At 39.2% G+C, this 13672-nt stretch overlaps 1 pseudogene; it reads left to right on the top strand.

The window, feature by feature from the left end:
* The first annotated feature begins 12129 nt into the window (after positions 1 to 12129).
* LOC133766535 (protein GOLM2-like) lies at positions 12130 to 13231 on the top strand (annotated as a pseudogene).
* Positions 13232 to 13672: the final 441 nt, after the last annotated feature.

Below are 13672 nucleotides of genomic sequence, written 5' to 3' on the forward strand. Positions count from 1 at the left end.
CTCTCTCTTTCTCTCTTTGTGTGTGTGTGTGTTTGTGTGTGTGTTTCAAATAAATTTGGAAAAAGAAATAAATGTGAATATATACCTGTAAATGTATGTAAAAGTATTGCACTTGCAAACTGGTCCTACAGAAAGAATCTACATGGAATGATACTAAGACACGTTGGAGTCATTTCTTGACTCTTATATCCCTTTCAGCCATCTTTTTTAAAACTTTGTTTAAAATTACCTAAAGTAAATAGAATAGACAGTATTTCCACTTCACTTCATATTTTAGGTTATCTTGGAAGATATGTATTCCTATTCTTTAATTTTGCTTTGTTCTTTTCTGCAGTGATATATTTGTTTGTTAGTTCTAGGATGTCATTCTAATTCTAAAGAACTATCATTAATATGAAAGAATGAGAAAATATCTGATCACTTCTTCCCTAATCACAATCCCAATGTGAATACTTCCCTAATCACAATCCTGACGTCCTATTGAAAATAGGACAATTTTGACTTTTTTTCTATAAAATGTTAAAAACACATCACCTAGCATTATAGATAACCTAAATTAAATAGTCTGCCTGAGATAACTATTAAAGTACAACATTAAAAAAAATTTCCCTGGTCATAGAATATATTTCAGACAAAACATCATCTTCCTCTGGAATTTCACTACCTTATACATTATGTGAAAAACAATTATTAACATCAAAAATGCTATGTTTAAAAAACAACTTTTCAACATTTTTATTGATAACTTTTGAAAATTCTTATGATACTATTTCAAGGGCATAATAGACCAGTTCATTTGGTTAAATAATTCTACATCATCAATTTGAAATAACACTGATATTGCTATAAAATCAAAAGACTGAAACTATATTGGAATGATAAAACGCTTAAGCTCTATCTATATGAAGTTCCAAGAGTTAAATGCCATGAGGTAAAATATTGTTTTCAAGATGGATTAGAATATCCAAGGACCACTGGAATAATTGCAAAAGAAATATACATAATGGAAATATCAAAAAGAGAAAAAAAGAATGAGCATAAAAAGTATTTGAAGTAATAATAGTTGGGATTTTTTCAAAATTAATAATAAACACCAATCTATAGAAACAGAAAACTAAAAGAACATTTAATGAAATAGATACCAGAGATATAATGTCTAAACTGGGAAAAAAATTCAAAAAAGACAAAGTCTTATAGAAAACCAGGGGAGGGAGTGCCTACATGTGGAAAAATAGAATAAGAATTACATAATACCTATATTCAGAAACTATTCAGGCAAGAAGAGGGTGAACTGAAATATTTTAAATGCTGAAAGAAAAAACCAACCAACCCAGAATTCTGCATCCAATGAACAACTCTTTATCTATAAATTTGACAAAAAGGATGAAAAAATTCCTTAGAAAGCACAGTATATCAAAACTGACATAAGGAAGAAACAGACTGGATAGACCTATAGTTTTTAAATCATTTTGAAGGCTAATAATCTTCCTTTTAAAAGTTCTAAGCACAAGGTAGATATTGTGGCACAGCAGGTTAAGCTGCTTGGAATGCCCACAACTTTTATTGAAGTGCCAGTTCATGTCTTGACTACTCAGCTTCTAATCTACCTTCCTCATATTGTGTTTGGGAGGCAGCAAACTATGGATGAAGCATTTGGGTCCCTGACACCCATGTGCGTGACCCACTTGAGTTCCCAGATCCTGGCTGTGACCTGACCCACCTCCACTCGAAGTGGCGATTTGGAGAGTGAACCAGCAGATGGGAGATATTTCACTTTGTCTCTCTCTGCTATTCTGCCTCTCAAATACATACATACATGCATATATATTTTTAAAGAAAAGCTCTAAGCCCATTAGTTTCACTGATGAATTCTACCAAACATTTAATATAGAAATAATACCAATTTTCTACTCTCTGTTATATAGAATAGGGTGAAGCAAATATTTTTAACTCATTCCATAAGACAAAAATAAAAGACATTAAAAGACAGGAAAATTATACATCAATGTTTCTACTGTTTAATATGGATGCAAAACCCTAATAAAATATTATCAAATAAAATCCAACAATACACACATAAGAGGAATTATATCTAACCATGTGAGATTTATCCCAGTATGCAATCTGTTTAAGCATTGAAATTAATTAATGTAGTTCACCTTTTTAATAAAGAAAAAAAATCACATAATCATATCAACCGATGTGAAGAATGACTCAGAAAATCCAAAACCCGCCGGCGCCACGGCTCAATAGGCTAATCCTCCACCTGTGGCACTGGCACCCGGGTTCTAGTCCCGGTCTGGGTGCCGGATTCTGTCCCGGTTGCTCCTCTTCCAGTCCAGCTCTCTGCTGTGGCCCGGGAGTGCAGTGGAGGATGGCCCAAGTCCTTGGGCCCTGCACCTGCACGGGAGACCAGGAAAAGCACCTGGCTCCTGGCTTCGGATCAGCACGTTGCGCTGGTTGCAGTGCACTGGCCACAGTGGCCATTAGGGGGTAAAGCAATGGTAAAGGAAGACCTTCTCTGTCTATCTCTCACTGTCTAACTCTGTTCAAAAAAAAAAAAATCCAAAACCCATTTATGATAAAATTCCCAGGAAGCAGTAATAGAGGGAACTTTCTCAACTTCATAAAGAACAATTATAGAAAACTAACAGCTGACAGCATACTTAATGCATAGAAACTAGAGGCTTTTTCCCTAAAATAGAGACTAAGGGAAGAATGTTCTGTCTCACTACTCCCATTCTACATTATACTGAAAGGCCTAACTAATGGAAAACACACAAGACAATGAAATACAAAACACACAGGTTGGAAAGAACAAAAATATAAACTATTTTTGATCCTCACAATTGTTTATATAGAAAATCCTAAAGAAATGACAAAAATACTAGAACTCATAAATGATTACCATTACGGTTGTGAAATGCAAGGTTATCACACAAACACCCATTGCATTCCCAAAAACCAGCAATGAACAATTGTAATTTGATTTTTTTTCTTGACAGGCAGAGTTAGACAGTGAGAGAGCAAGACAGAGAGAAAGGTCTTCCTTCCGTTGGTTCACCCCCCCCCCAAATGATCGCTATGGCCAGTGCGCTGTGCCAATCCAAAGCCTGGAGCCAGGGTGCTTCCTCCTGGTCTCCCATGCGGGAGGAGGGCTCAAGGACTTGGACCATCCTCCACTGCCTTCTCGGGCCACAGCAGAGAGCTGGACTGGAAGAGGAGCAACTGGGACTAGAACCCAGTGCCCATATGGGATACGGGTGCTGCAGGCGGAGGATTAGCCAAGTGAGCCACAGTGCCAGCTCCAGAAATATTTCATGTTAATAAAAGGAAGATTCAGTTAAGATGTCAGTTCCTACCAGTTTGATCAATATATTCCACACAATCCAAAAGAAAATCTCAGCAACTTATATTGCAGACATTGTTCTGAAGTTTATACAGAAATGCATTAGATCCAGATTAGTCAACTCAATGATGAAGAAGAACCAGGTCAGAGGATTCACACTAATTGACTTTAAGAATTGCTGTACAGCTACAATGATGAAGACAGCATGGCATTTTAGCAATAATTGAGAAACAGATCAATGGAACTAAACAACCCAGAAACAGAAACATGCCCATACAAATACCATCCACTGACTTTGACAAAAGATCAAGTCAATAAGATATAGAAAAAAAAAAAGCCTTTTTCACAAATGCTAGAGCAATGAAATATCCACAAAAAATCAAAAACATAAACAATGTTCTTATAAGTGTAAACCATAAATCTATAAAGTTCTATACAAATAGAAAATAATTTTAGACATCCTTGATTTTGGCAAGGAGCTTTTCGACAACACTGGAAGCATGATCCATGAAAGAACAAATTAGTCAGCATGGCTTCATTAAAATGTAAAATTTTTGCTTTGTAAAAGATCCTGAAGAAAATAAAATGACAATAAACAGATTGAGAGAAAATACTTGGAAAAGATACATCTAGGGGCCTGTATTTCAACATTCCATATCTGAGTGCTGGCTGTTCACCTTCCCATCTAGGTCCTTGGAAAAGCAGTGGATGATGGCCAAGGTACTTGGGATCTTGCTACCCACATGGGTGACCTGGATGGAAATCCAGGTTCCTGTTTGACCTGGCCCAACCCCACTCTTTCGGGTGATTTGGGAAATGAAACAGTGGGTGGAAGAGTTTCCTCTCTGCCTCTCCTTCTCTGTGACTCTGCTTTTCAAATGATAAGTAAATCCTAAAAAAAAAAATGTTAAAATATATATCCAAAAAAGGAACTTTATTCAAAATACAGAAAGATATCTTAAAATTCAACAATAAGAAGATTAATAACCCATTAAACATGCGGGTGAAAAAATTGACATCTTGCCAAAGAAGATACATTTATGGCAAATAAAAATATGAAAAGCCGCATGCTATTGTGTGTTCTTACATAATTGCAAACTGTGAGACTTAGAGAGTGATCCCATCAGGTACCTATCAAAATGACCGAGATCCATGAAATGCTGGTAAGGATGTGGAACAAGAGAGACGTTTATTGCTGGTGAGAATGCAAATGGTACACTTTGGAAAAAGACTTCATTGTAAATGTGTATGCATATTTTTAAAATAAGAATAATTCCCTACATCGTCTAAATATTATCACACTAGGAAAAAGACTAGTTCTAAAGCTCGTCATATTTCCTCAATTTTTAATGTCTGCTGCAGCTGCTTTTTCTCCACCCAGGATCCGATCGAGAAACCACGCACTGCAGTTTCTTCTTGCGCCCATAACCTCTACAAATTCAAGAGAAACCTAAGTTCTAAATTTAAGAAAATTGTCGTTTTCGTCTTTTCAATCCGCTGGTCTTTCGAGCGCAGAGGTGCATGGGAATTGTAGTTTTCGATGTAACGGCCCAGCGCTCGGTACAGAAGACTACAACGCCGGCCCTCACTCTGCGCATGTGCAGACCGCGTACCTGCCCTTGAAAGGGACCTCTCCTCGTTTTGCGGTCCATGTGGGAGCTGAAGCTACACACTTTGGGTGAGGGCCCGGATTCGGGTTACGTGTGGCATGGGTAGCCGCGACAAATGGGTTTACGTGCTGGGGGCGGGAGCGGGAGGTCCGGAGAATCAGGCTTGCTCTTTCCTCCCCGAGTCGGGTTGAATACTGGGCTGGACCCCGTGCTGCGGCCGGGGTAGCAGGACTTCAGGAACAGGTGAGCAATGCAGGTACATACGTGGGTGGTGCACAGGGTATTACTAGTACTCGAGCTGTTATTCTGTGGGATAATAGTCCTCCGAAAACAGTTTGTCTGGGACCCGCATTAATTGTGTAGATGGAAGCTGCTGTCGTGAGACCCTTGAGCCCCTCGTGTGTTTTCCTTTACCCTTCACAATGACACTACTAGTCATAAACGTGCCATTTAAAAATAAAATGAAAATGTAGTGAGAGTGGATAACTCAGGATACAAACAAGGAGGTGAGAGAGATAGGGTGCAAGTAGCAGTAGGTTTTCCTGCTTGTCTCTTGCTGTTCCTAATGGTGTAGCTGCCTAAAACCTTTACAGCACTTAGAGTGACCTGGCCTTACACCTCAGCTGATTGTGGACAGCCTCTCATCATGTGATAAATAAATAGTGGAATTGTTTGGGTCTCTACAGAGTCTCAGATTGAGCCTATTGAACTCTCCTTGACTCTTCAGGCTGTGACTAGACGCCAGAGGACTGACAGTCTAGTTCTGTGCCGTCCAATAAAAAGTGCAAAAATCAAATGCAGTTTAGAGCATTTTAGTATCCACGGTAAAAAGAAGAAAAAAACCCAAAACTTATTTTACTTATGTATTTTATTTAACCGAGTACCTCCAAAATATTATCTTATGGCACACGGTGTTTCTATGTGGCTAATGGTTACAGCACTGGATAGCACCTCTTTAGTGAGCTCAAGAAGACTCAGATTTAGAGTGTTAGGTGGTTTCAAGTAATGCGAATTTATTTCTTGGCTTCAGGTTTCAGCCCCTCTAGAGTAAAGCAGCTCTTATAAGGCGAGAAAGAGAGAGTCCTGCAAGAACAGCCCTTCTGACAGAGACCTCTTCCAGGATCCAGAGCAGGAGGAGCAGGTCCTGATTTGCTCCAAGCAGAGGCAGTTCTTGATTCCCTGTGTAGTGGGAGTCAAACCTTGTTAGGTTGCCACATCCAGAAGCCATCACAGAGGGACTGTGGGTGCTGTGGAGTAACCTGCAGAGGCATGTAACCAAAGGTTGAGAGGACTGGGTGGCCGTCAAGCTATATAGACACTTCACTTGAGGACTAGTGAGGGCATGATTTCCAGGGAAGATAAAACAGCTGATAAAATCTTAAACAGCATCCAGTTTCTTTCATTCTCTCCACACAAGAATCTGAACTGCTCTCACACCATATCCATTAACACATGTGGCATTAGAGCTCTGCTAATGCTTTTTCCTGAACACAGAGTAACAAAATAATGGTAAAAAACTTTCTATCCAATAGAAACCAATACTGGGCCTAAAATGAATGATTTTTGTAGTGTCGTCCAGGGCAGACCCAGGGGCTAAGCACAGTGCTGGTCACCTACAAAGGTCTTTTGTTAGAAGTGACAACCAGTTTAGAACAAAAAGTTAAAAAATATATCCCTTACATAAAACATCCCATCTGTATTTCAGAGCTTTCTGTAGAAGTCCTAACTCAGTGTGTAAAAATGGGTAAGACCTTGATTAACAAGCCAGCTTGCATAATTTTCTATTAGTTTCATTGAAGACAAAGGATCATCTCTTGTGTACCTAAACTTGTTCAGCCAGTTCTCTATTTTGTTTTTATGTGTTTGTCAGAAGAGAACAAACTGTTAGTGTATCACCAAAAAAACCAATATACTTAGTGTAAATGAAAGCTTAACCCCAAACAATCTTATCAGAAATGCTCATGTTCAAGCACTATTCCTTCTACATGGTCCTTCCTGTCCCTTTTCAAGAGTCAAAGGAACATGCCCTCCTTTGAAATTTGTTTTTGTATCTGAAGTGATGAGAGTTTTAGGCAGGTAAATATAGGATTATAAGGACCAGTTATCTCATGATCCCTTTTCCCTTTCCTTCCTCCAGCTGAATCTTCACACTTATGTATATTCTTCTAGGGGAAAAAAAAAATGAGCACATACGAGGTGAGTTCACCTTTTAATAACCAGTGTGTTTTACAGTAAATTTCATAAGAGTTTCTATGTCAGTATATTTACATGGACAAGTAGAATAGAAATGGACCAGACACATACATAGAAGATACTCTTATAGAAACACACAGGTGACTAGAAGAGCGAGGGTGGCATGCAAGTAGATGCAGGGTTTTATATCTGCATTACAAATTTTACCAAATCAAACTCCAAATTATTTCTGACATTTTTGATAGCCTTAGCAGAATGACAGACTGGAAATGATATGGGAAAAAGTTAAAAGGTTTACATTGATGAGAAAGATAAAGCAAACCTCTTCCTCATGAGATATAATCATGAACACAAACGTGTTTGTTGTTCTTCAAGTGGTTGTTTAAATTAACTTGCTGAAATAACAGAATGTTACATCTACTTGTTCTTCATAGAAATAGAAAATGTAATATTAAATGCAAACTTGCTCAGTACTGTTTTTCAAGAACTGAAACACAGTAATTAAATTAGATTTGTTTCCTACGAATCAACTGACTGTCCTGAAAATTACTCTCCATAAACATTTTTTTGTTGTTGTTGTTTTTTGTTTGTTTGTTTGTTTTTTGACAGGCAGAGTGGACAGTGAGAGAGAGAGAGAGACAGAGAGAAAGGTCTTCCTTTGCCGTTGGTTCACCCTCCAATGGCCACCACGGCCTGCGCGCTGCAGCCAGTGCAGCGCGCTGATCCGATGGCAGGAGCCAGGTGCTTCTTCTGGTCTCCCATGGGGTGCAGGGCCCAAGGACTTGGGCCATCCTCCACTGCACTCCCGGGCCACAGCAGAGAGCTGGCCTGGAAGAGGGGCAACCGGGACAGAATCCGGCGCCCCGACCGGGACTAGAACCTGGTGTGCCGGCGCCGCTAGGCGGAGGATTAGCCTAGTGAGCCGTGGTGCCGGCCATAAACATTTTGAGTACCCATGATACTCAGACTGTTCAGCAGATGATCTATAATTCAGGCTTTTTCAAATGTTCCCACAATTTTCATTCAACTTCAAATATCTCTGATGCCTTGGTGTCTTTTCACACTTGCCTAGAATCTCCAGTGACCCAAACTAGATTACAATCAAATCAATGTTGTCTTGTCCTTTCTTTACTTGACTTTACTATAACACTAGCCTGTACTTCTCACTCTGCCCTTCTGGAAAGTTCTCTGAGAGTGACACTATCAGCCCTTATCTTCTTTTATCATTTCATGTAAATCATCCTGTTTTCATCCTGGCCCTTTGTCTTCTTTACTTTGACTGATTTCATCCTCTCACTTTTTTTCTACAGCTTTATTGGGTTTCAATTCACCCATTTAAAGTATAAAGTTCAGTGATATTTTTTAGTATATTCACAAATATGGGCAAACATCATCAGAGTCAAATATAGAACATTTTTATTTCCTTAAAAGGAAACTATATACTTTACTAACATTCCATTGTGTTGTAGCTCCAAGAAGTCAATAAACTCCTTTTTTTAGATTTGCTGAACCATTTCATTAGTTCTTGTAGGACAGTTTTCTTGTGATTAATTGTCTATATTTTTCTTCATCTGAGAAGGTATTAATTTCTCTGTTCTTGCTGAATATAGAGGATTGTGGGCTAATAATCCTTTTCTTTCAGCACTTTGAATATGTCATCCCGCTGCCTTCTACTTTCTATGCTTTTTCATTAGAAACCATTTTTTAAAAATATGACGTCATTTCTCTCTTGCTGCTTTTAAGAGTATCTGTTTGCCTTTGACTTTTTAACACTTTATCATTTGCCTAGTTGTAGTTATCTTAACTCCAAGATTATCCCACTAGAGATTTATTGAGCTTTGTGAGTATATAATCATGTTCATCAAATTTAGGACTTCTTTTTTTTTTAATCTAAAGATTTTTTTTAAAACTTTTATTTAGTACATATAAATTTCCAAAGTACAGTTTATGGATTACAATGGCTCCCCCCCCCCATAACTTCCCTCCCACTCGCACCCCTTCCATCGCCCGCTCCCTCTCCCATTCCACTCACATCAAGATTCATTTTCAATTATCTTTATATACAGAAGATCGATTTAGTATATATTAAGTAAAGATTTCATCAGTTTGCAACCACACAGAACAGAAAGTATAAAATAGTATTTCAGTACTAGTTATAGCATTAATTCACATTGGACAACACATTAAGGACAGAGATCCCACATGAGGAGTAAGCGCACAGTGACTCCTGTTGTTGACTTAACAATTTGACACTCTTGTTTATGGCGTCAGTAATCTCCCTAGGCTCTAGTCATGGGTTGCCAAGGCTATGGAAGCCTTTAGGGTTCGCCGACTTCGATCATATTCAGACAAGGTCACAGTCAAAGTGGAAGTTCTCTCCTCCCTTCAGAGAAAGGTACCTCCTTCTTTCATGGCCCCGTTCTTTCTACTGGGATCTCACTCACAGAGATCTTTCATTTAGGTCCCTTTTCTTTTTTTTTTTTTTTTTGCCAGAGTTTCTTGAATTTCCATGCCTAAAATACTCTCATGGGCTCTTCAGCCAGATCCAAATGCCTTAAGGACTGATTCTGAGGCCAGAGTGCTATTTAGGACATCTGCCATTCTATGAGTCTGCTGTGTATCCCGCTTCCCATGTTGGATCATTCTCTCCCTTTTTAATTCTGTCAGTTAGTATTAGCAGACACTAGTCATGTTTGTGTGATTCCTTTGACTCTTAGACCTATCAGTGTGATCAGTTCTTAACCATTATTTGCCCACTGCCAGACCTTTTCTCGCTTCCTCTCCGATGTGCTCATTATGCTATCCCACAGTTCTTTTTTTTTTTTTTTTGACCTTTTTTTCCCAATCTGTTTCTCAGGCTGTATAATCTCACTGACTGTTTTATCTAGTTATTCATCCTTTTAGTAATCAAACCTGTTGACAGACTTTTTTGTTGTATGAGATTTTTTTGTTTCAATTATTATCCTTTACAACTCTAAATTTTCTGTTTAGTTCCTTTTTATAATTTCTGTCTGCTAATTGATACCTTTTATTGAATGAAATACTGTTCTCATACTGTGCTTTAGCCCTGACATATCATTTCCTCTTAGTCTTTGAGCAATATAAAAGAGCTGAATTAAAGTCCTTGTATAGTTAAATCTATTGTCTGCTTCTTCAGAAGCAGTGTCTATTGATTACCGTTTCTTTTCCTGCAAGTAGGTTATAATTACTTATTTACTTTTAAAATAATTTTTGTTGCAAACTAGATATTTTAAATAAAATCATGTTGCTATAGTCACCATACTGTGCAACAGAATATCAGAACTTACTTATTCTTTTTAATTTTCTTAGATTTATTTTATTTATTTGAAAGACAGCAAGACAGAGAGAAGGAGAGACAGAGAGAAGAGATCTTCCTTCTGCTGGTTCACTCTCCAAATGGCTGCAATGCCCAGGTGGGCTAGATCAAGGCCAGGAGCCAAGAATTCTATCCAGGTCTCCCATGTAGGTGGCAGGGGCCCAAGTACTTAGGCTATCCTCTTTCTCAGCTGCATTAGCAGGGAGCTGGATTGAAAATGAAGCAACCAGGACTCAAACTGTTACTCTTATATGGGATGCTGGCATCGCAGGTTGTGATGTACCCTGTTGTGCCACAATGCCTGACTTTATTTCCCTTTTCCAACTGTAACAGTATCCTCATTGACCAGAAATGTTGTTGTTGAATAATTTTTAAAACTAACTCTGTAGAACCTATATTTCTTATTATTTTTAGTAGCTGAAGTCTCTATAGAAATTTCCTGAAATGCTTGAACCAGCAAGTCTCCTAATCTATGCTAGGGGGCTTTCTGCAAGTTGGGCATTCCTTCAGCAGTCATCCAGGCAATTTACTTCTTTGCTGGCCTTAATTTCCTGCTTACTTCAAACCTTGAGGTCACCCAGAGGTGACAGCTTCAAGCTTTCTCACATCTTTCCTGAGCAAGCTGACAGCTCTGGGCATTATGTTCAGTGCTGTTCATTTAGGTGGCCATCTACAGTCTCAGGAGTGTATCAGAACTATTCAGAACCTTTATGAATATCTTGAATATCTCACTCCTCAGATTTTCCTTTTAGGTGTTTTTTTTTGTTTTGTTTTTGTTTTTTTTTTGACAGGCAGAGTGGATAGAGAGAGACAGAGAGAAAGGTCTTCCTTCCTTTTCGCCGTTGGTTCACCCTCCAATGGCCGCTGCGGCCGGCACATCATGCTGATCCGAAGCCAGGAGCCAGGTGCTTCTCCTGGTCTCTCATGCGGGTGCAGGGCCCAAGGACTTGGGCCATCCTCCACTGCCTTCCTGGGCCATAGCAGAGAGCTGGCCTGGAAGAGGGGTGACCGGGATAGAATCCGGTGCCCCAAGTGGGACTAGAACCCGGTGTGCCGGCGCTGCAAGGCGGAGAATTAGCCTGTTAAGCCATGGCACCGGCCCCTTTTAGTTTTTGATAAGCTGTTTTTTTGTTATCCACCACCTCAGGTCGCTAGTTGCTCAGTTAAACAATTACCTTTAAATGTTTTGAACAAATGCCTCTAAGGAATGGGCCTCTTCATACCAAGTGAGCTCTGATTAGTTCAAATAGTCTTATAGGTAAAGTCCTCCAAAAAAGCATCATCCAGGTCAGATAATGACAGTGTTCTGGGGCTAAAGCTTTGACAGAACCATAACCCAGTTGACTTATTTCACAGTGTGGTTTTTCAAAGCTACCATGCAGTTGGAGAGAGAGGGATGGGTATAGGACAAGTTAAAATGCCATTGAGGCACTTTTACCATTTTGAGTAGCTATTTTTCTGGTGTATATATGTTCCATAGATTGTACAGGCCTTTAGTTAGCTTCATGTGTTCTGAAAAAGTTGATTCTATAATTATTGTAAATTTTTCACTGATCCGTGAGACAGAGAATTTTCTCAGAGACCTGAGCTTCTGCTTGCAAATTGCTGTGAAGCCTTAGGGTACAGCCCAGTTTGACCCCATGCTGGGTTTTGAGGCCAACCCAAGGACTGGCTGTCTGCCCTCCTTTATGCTTGTGGTGCTTCTGGTAGTGATTGTTTTCCTGGCCTTTACTACTAGAGCACTTCTTCCTGACACATCTCGCTTCCGGAGAAGTAGACGGAGCCGTAGGGCCAGGTTCAGTGCACAGAGATGGCCCGCAGGCATCTGAAGAAGTATATCTGAAGATCTCTTGCTCTTGGTGGGCATGCATAAGAAACAGATGTACCAGAGGGGGCCAAATTATGGTCACCTCACCAGCAACCTACTGGCTGGGAGGGTCTGGGGAAGAGATGCGAAGATGACAAGGTTAAACTACAGAACAGCATTTCATATCAGGTAGCAGACCTACATCATTTAAAGGGGTAACTTGTTGAGCTTAATCAGGAGTTTCTTCCACAAGAAGATCAGCTTCAGCACTACAGACAGAAAAGTACTTTCCTTGTGCAGTGGTTAGCATATGAGAACTTTCAGTGTGGACAGCAGGTCAAGGAATTAAGAGCATGATATGAAGAAAAATTAGCAGACCAATTTTTTTCAACAAAACCAAGAGACTCACAAAGTTCAAGCAAATGATGGAGAATAATCAGGTGTGAATGATCATGTAGTAGCTAAAAATATTCCAAAAGTAGCTGAGAATGAAGAACCCCCAAGTTATACTACATATGGGAAAGAACAAATCAAAGAGGTGGTGATGTGGGATGGCTAGAATAGAAGAGAATGACCTAGTGATGATCTTCCCACTGCTTTAAAGAGGACTTCTATTTCAGTTTCTGAACATGGAACTCATCAAACAATTTCCCATCTTCCAAGTAGACAACCTCTGTCTGCAAATTTGGCTGAACATGCACAGGTGAACCACAATGCAAACCTTGGTACTCAAAAAAGAACCCTTCTAACATTCTTCAGCATTTAACTAGAAGCCCAAACTTGGAGAGTGAACCCAGAATTCTAACAGCTGTACTAAACAGACTTCCAAGGATAAATTTGGTGTCTTCCATAAATTGAAGCAACATGATGAAGAATGAGAGCTTCAGGTGGACGTTGCAAACTGTGAAAAGCAGCATTTCAATGATGTCCTTTAACTAAGGAAAAACTTAAAAAAACCTAAAGTACTGTAAAATGATTTCTACTCCATCATTTTTACTTTTTTTAAATAAAGATCAGTTCTATGGGTTATAAAGATACGTTGAGATAGATTTAAGGAATATTTTAGTGAATGAATATATCCATGTATATATGTGAACCTTTTCCTATTATATTTTCTAAGTAGACACTTTATTTGTTATGTTACGGTTGAGCCAAAACAGTTAATCTTTGCATTTAAAGCAAACTACTGGGGCGGAGCCAAGATGGCGGATAGTGAGGACGTGCGCCTTAGTTTGGGAAAATAAAGTTTCATAAAAGTGGAATTACTGTAGCCTCAGGAAAAGACTCAAGAAAAAAACTGCAGAGGAAATGCTTCCGGATCTAGTGGATGTGACACAGAGGACCTACAGGGAGCCCACTGCGTGGAAACCCAACCG

Source organism: Lepus europaeus, chromosome 9 (genome assembly GCF_033115175.1).
Source record: "Lepus europaeus isolate LE1 chromosome 9, mLepTim1.pri, whole genome shotgun sequence".
NCBI lineage: Eukaryota > Metazoa > Chordata > Mammalia > Lagomorpha > Leporidae > Lepus > Lepus europaeus.